A 6,862-nucleotide genomic window follows, 5' to 3' on the forward strand; every position below is an offset into this window, starting at 1 on the left:
TATATACGTATGCGTGCACACATACACAGACATGCAGGAAGTAAATATACACCTTTAATTTTCTAAATGTCTAACCTAAGTGTCTTAATATGTTTTCAGCGGTGTAGAATTTACAATGTAATTATTCTTTTCCATTCCTGGTGCCATTATATTAAACATTTGCGAAGAGTAACCATGCCAAACACAAAAAAATCAGTAGAACTGTCAGATTTTCAAAGATGTCGTATTGTTGGGCAATCTGAGGTTGGTCTTAGCCAGGGAAAATTTGCCGAAAATCTTCAAATTCCTGTTGCTACTGTTAATAGAATTATAGTGCAATCCAAAAGCCAAGGAAAAGAATAAACAGATTCTCGTCCTGGCCGACCTATATATATGTATATGAGTCACATAATTTCTTTCATTGGCTTACTTATGTTTCTGCTGTGCACTCAGAGCTTATCTAAATTTTTCCAAGGAAGCTGCAAGATTCTTTCATAGATACTCACGTTTAGGTGCGTGCTTATTTATAACATATATCATTTTTATCGTCGTCGTCGTCGGCAATATCGTCACGATGACGACGACGACGATGGTGGTACTGATGTTGCTGACGACAACGACGTCAGCAATAATGACGATGATGACGTCGACGATGGTCGTGATTTGCAAGGCTTTTACATCCTATTTCACACACTTATTCCTCAATTTATGTTATTTATATGTAAGATTTTGATGACTACGATGACGACGCAGATCTCGGCGATGACGATGGGCTGCTGCTGCTGCTGCTGATGATGATGATGATGATGATGGTAGTGAGGATGATGTCGATTACGACGATGATGATTGAAAAGGTAGTAAAGGAGGTGTTGTTACATTAATATGTCAGTATGTTGGTGAAGACGAGAGTGACATCTTTGCCGTTCTGTCTCTCAAATGAAATTTTACTTCATTTCTAAACCGGTTAATTACAATATAGCTTCTAGCGTATTTAAATCTAATTTATTTTCACAAAAGCAAAACTCCCACCTACTTCTCCTCCCTTCTTCTCCCTCTCCACCTCATCCTCCTCTGCTGCCTTCTGTTCCTTCTCTTTCGTCTCATCCCTGCTCCAGTTTCTTCTTCTTCTTCTTTTTCTTCTTCCTCTTCTTCTCCTTCTTCCTCTTCTTCTTTTTTTCTTCATGTTATTATTATTATTATTATTATTATTATTATTATTATTATTATTATTAATAGCATCATCATCATTTTCCTCCTGCTTCTCCTCCTCCTCCTCCTTTCTCTCTTTCGTCACCACCACTTCCACCAACATCACCATCCATATTGTCATGATCGTCATCATCCTCATCTTCATCCTCCTCATCATCATCTATTTTCACATTCAACCCCCATTCCAACTACCTTTGATTTTTATCTTGATTTTATGTTCCTCTCTCTCTCCCTCTCTCTCTCTCTCTCTCGCTCTATCTTTCTGTCTCTCTATGTCATTTTGTTCTCACCTCCTCCCTCGCAGTCTCTTTCTCTCAGTCTCTTTCGTTCTTCCTTTGTGTCTGTCTCTCTCTCTCTCTCTCTCTGTTTCCTGCTCCCTCTCCCTCTCTCTATCCCTCTTTTTTCTCTCTCTCTGCGTACGTCAATTTTTTTGATATTTCTACTCCAAACATGGCAACCGCTTTCGAATACTCTCCACACTTCATATTATATTCTACAGACATTAAGATATGATTATATGATCCTCGAATCTTGATCGAGTCTTCACGAGCAGTTGCGAAGAATCGAAAGAAGAGGAATGAAAGCCAAAACAAGCGACAACAGACGAGAACAATCTCAAGGAGTCGAAAGACGACAACAGAGAACAGGAGACGTAGACGAGAGAAGAAAATATGAGTTGCTAGGAGTTAAAAGCAGAGAAGAGACGAGAGTAGAGGAGAAGAGACGAGAGTAGAGGAGAACAAACGAAAATTAAGATGTGGTGATATAAAATGAGAAAACAATATATATTTCGGTGTTCTTTTTAAAGAAAGTTATGGTATAAAGGTGCGATTCTGTGTTTGATTTCATTAAAAGTGCCAAAATTGATGGAGACATATGCCAAAAGATAATTTTACAGGCGCTGTGTATCTGACATCAAGCAAAACTAAAACTAAACAAAAATAACAACAAAATTGTAATTTAAAAAGAAGAAGAAAAAAAACAGACGAAACATAAAAAAAAACATAAAAGTATAAAAAGATAAACATATATATATATATTGTCCTTGATCTCATACATATAAATTGAAGAATAAGTGTGAGAGATAGGATGAAAAAGCTTTGTAAATATAGGAAGTCAATTATTGTTAGCAATAATCATTTTGTTGGCTTGTTCTTTATCATTATTATCATTATTATTATTATCTTCATTATCATCATAATCATCATCAACATCATACTAATAATGTGGCAAAATGGTAGAACCATTGACACGCCTGGCAAAATGCTTAGCGACATTCCGTCTGACTTTACGTTCTCGGTTCAAATTCCACTGTGCTCGACTTGACCATTCATCTTTCGGGGTCCATAAAATCGACACCAGTTGAGCTTTGGGGTCAATGTCACCGACTTATACCCTTTCTCGAACTTACTGGCCTTGTGCCAATATTTGAAACCGTCATCATCATCATCATCATCATCATCATTATTATTATTATTATTATTATTAAGGCGTCGAGCTGACAGAAGGAATCGTTAGTGTACCGGGCAAAGTGCTTGGCAACATTTCTTCTGTCTTTACGATCTGAGATCGAATTCCGTCGAGGCCGACTTTGTTTTTCATCCTATCGGATTGGATAAATAAGTACCAGTTAAGTTTTAGGCTCCATATGATCGACTAGGCTCACCCCAAAAATTTCAGGTCTTGTGCCTATAATAGAAAGCATTATTGCTATTTTTATTATTTATTTGTTGTAGTTTTGTTATTGTTCTAGTTTTGTTGTGATTGTATTGTTGTTATTGTGTGTGTGTTGTTTTGTGTTTTTCCTGATTAATCTTAATCTCTGAATGGCGGAGATCCGTCCATACATTTCTATTCCCTCTCTGTTTGAAACCTTTAATAACGCTTGATTATTCACACCTGTGTTTAGATTATTTATTTATGCTATTCTTAATGGCATTACCAGATTTAGAGAAACAAAAAAAAAAGATGAGCTTAAGCAAAACAAAAAATAAATAACATGAAAGACAGATTCTCAATCGATTTACAAAAGTATTACTACGAATGTGAACAATTTTTCCTCACTTGCTGTACCAGTAAAAAAATGCGTACCATTTTTTAGTAATGAATTTAACAAGAAAATTATCTTTAAGTAACACTGAAAAACCAAAAATGCAAAAGAATTACAATAAAACAAAGACAGCGTTTTATTTTCGTTTTATTTTTTATCAGACAAGAAGGAAATTATCGAAGTCCTTGTTGTGCTTCGTTTAGTTCTAATTGTATATTATCTTTAGTGAAATATGATACATAGGAAAGCAGGCTTGCAGAATGGGGAAATAAAATACAAACTAGCGCAACAAAAATAAGAGTTGTTTTAGTCAAAGAAATACGAGAGTTTCCTTGTTAAAACAATAAAAATTCTATCGTGTCATATGCTTGGGAAAAGAATTACAAACATGGAGAAGTATGTAAGATGAAAGCGGTTTTGCTGGAAGATTCAAAATATGGCACAAATGCCTTTAAACTGGATGGCGGGCGATAAAACCAAGAATGTTACTAACGAGATTCTGCAGACCTGTGGTACAACACATCACTGTTTCGAGATATCGTATTTGTATTAAGGCGGGGTAATTTGCATTTTTGGTTTGTTTTCTGGGTTTTTTTATATTTGTTGGATTTGTTTATGTTAACCTCTTAATTCAAAACATCTGGAATGGAAAAAATAAAGCAGTTTCTTTACTGAGAAATTTCCCGCAATTTCTAGTCGCAGCTGGTCTTGTCAATACGGTGTGGCACTCCCAAAGAATGATAGTTTGAATATCGCCCGTTTCTTCTTTCTTTATTTTGGTTTAGTGTAGGAAATATCAATAAACCGGCACTAGGGTTTCAGCTGATCCGATCAACGGAAAGGCTTGTTTCAAGAAATTAACATGCAAGTGGCTGAGTACTTCACAGACACGCATACGCATAACGTAGTTCTCAGGGAGATTCAACGTGACACAATGTGACAAGGCAGACCCTTTGAATTACAATTACAACTCCCCGAGAACTACGTTAAGGGTACACGTGTCTGTGGAGTGCCCAGCCACTTGCACGTTAATTTCACGAGCAGGCTGTTCCCTTGTCGTCGTAACCGACGGAGTGCCACGGTGTATATATATATATATACACACACATACATGGAAACATGAATGCATGCATACATACATATACACACATACATATATGTGTGAATATATGTGTATCCATGTACACACACTCATGCACACGCACACGCGCACGCATTATATAGGAAGAGAGAGAGGGGGGGAGGGGAGGGGGGAGCCGTAAAGAGACAGAAAGATAGAAGGGAACTTATACAAACTCTGAAATAAATATTTCAATGCGAAATGAACTTTGGCGAGATTTAGTTCACACATTCATGTGTGTGTGTGTGTATGCCTCTATGAGTGTGCGTTTCTATGTGCGTTTGTACGTGTGCTTCTGTGTGTGTTTGTGTTTATATGTGTGTTTCTGTATTTCTGTGTGGGTGTATGGCATGCGCACACACACGCGCGCATTTATGGACGTACATGAGCAGCGTTGATGTGGGAAGTTGATTTTCTCTACAAGTTTGTATACAAACACACCTACACCACCACCACCACCACTACCACTACCACCACCACTACCACCAAACCCACTACAAACTACCCCCTTCCCTCCACCCCACCCTCTTTTGTAAAACTATCGCAGATTGCGTGTCACACATGCTTTATTTATTTATTATTATTATTATTATTGTTATTATTATTATTACTATTATTATTATTATTATTATTATTATTATTATTATTATTATTATTATTAAAGGTTTGTGGGGCGGTGGTGAGGGCGGAGGAGCGACACCAATTCTGCTTTAATTCGTCTCATAAATGTCTCCCTCTTCAAATGAGTCTTTTGATTTAAGAGTTGGAGTCATTAAATGGATGCTGCAGTTGTAATTCTAATTACTCACCAAAGATCGCGGTACTCGGTCTGCGGTACTCTGATTTAGCTTTTAAGAACGTTTTGCATTCATGCTATATTGGTTCTTGTAATTATTCCGGAGATCCTGACATTTCCAGTTCGACAATTTAAAAGTGAATTTCTCTCTCAACCGGAGAAGATTTATAAATATAGACGGAACACGCTTAGATGATGATAATAATTAACTCAGCGAATCAACGAGCGATATTTTCACTTCACCAATGAAATTCAGCTTTTCATTCTTTCTCCCTCATTTCTTTCTCTCCCTAACTCTCTCAATCTATCTATCAATCTATCTATCTATCTATCAATCTATCTAATTATCTTCCTCCATCTATCTACCTATCTATCTCTCCTACTTCATATCTCTTATTCCATCTCTCTCTTTCTCTCTCCCTATTCCTCCTTGCCCTTCACAATCTCACTCCTATCTCTATCAAACTCTCCTTTCATTTTCCTACGCTATATCTCCACGTGTCAACCTCTCTATTTATCTATGATTCTATTTATCGAACTAGCTACCTATGTCACTGTGTACTAATCTATCTATCTACCTATCTATCTATTTATCTAACTATGTATCTATATATCTTTCTATTTCTTTAACTATCTTTTTATCTATCTACCTATCTATCTACCAATCTATCTGCCTACTTATCAATCTATCCATCTTTTTATCTATCCATTTATATATCCATATATCCATATCTATCTATCCATCAGTCGATTTACCTACCTACCAACCTATCTCTCTATCTATCTACCTATCTATCTATCTATCCATCAGTCGATCTACCTACCTACCAACCTATCTATCTATCTATCTATCTATCTATCTATCTATCTATCTATCTATCTATCTAACTAACTTTCTATCAAGCAACACACCTCTTTGTCACTGTCTCCACCTCACACTCTTCGTTGTGCTATTGTGCACAGTGTTATGTAACCGGTCCTAACCGGTGCTGACGGTTTACCTTATAATAAAGGCATTAATTGGGAAGACGGAAAATTCGTTAATGCCGGCGGGGTGTTGGGAAAGTCGGTAGGCAGCAGGGTTATGTTTGTTCTTTGATTATCTGCTCACTTCTTGATCTTCTTAATTATTCCGCTTCTTGGACAGTAGAGACCCATTCTCCGGAAAGACTCATTCCATTTACATATGTGTGTGTGTGTATAGTGATAAATATGTATGCTGCATATATGTATGTCTCTAAACCACTATGCATGTGACTGTGCACATACGTGTCTATATGAGTAGGACAGTAAACTCGGGTGTGCATGTGTGTGTGTGTGTGTATGTGTGTGTGTGTTCGGGCTCGAAAGTGTGTTTGTGTGTGAGTTAAATAGAGGCTATTATTTTCAAGCAAGTTTAAGAATAACAACGGAACATTTACTGACTGCGTGACTCCATAATGAGAGTAGAATTTATTGCAAGTATAAATACTGCGCAGGCGAGAATGTGTGGTTAAGAGCTGTGCTTTCAAACCTCATGATTCCGGGTTCAGTCCTACTATGTGGGAACTTGGATAGGTCTCTTACTCTCTAGCTCTGGGCCGACCAAATCCTTGTGGGCGGATTTAACAGATGGAAACTGAAAAGATCCCATCGTGTATATATATATATATAACAATAATACAAATAATATGTGAGTATATATATATATATATATATATATATATAT

The sequence above is a fragment of the Octopus bimaculoides genome, chromosome 20 (assembly GCF_001194135.2).
Source record: "Octopus bimaculoides isolate UCB-OBI-ISO-001 chromosome 20, ASM119413v2, whole genome shotgun sequence".
In the NCBI taxonomy this organism is placed as follows: Eukaryota; Metazoa; Mollusca; class Cephalopoda; order Octopoda; family Octopodidae; genus Octopus; species Octopus bimaculoides.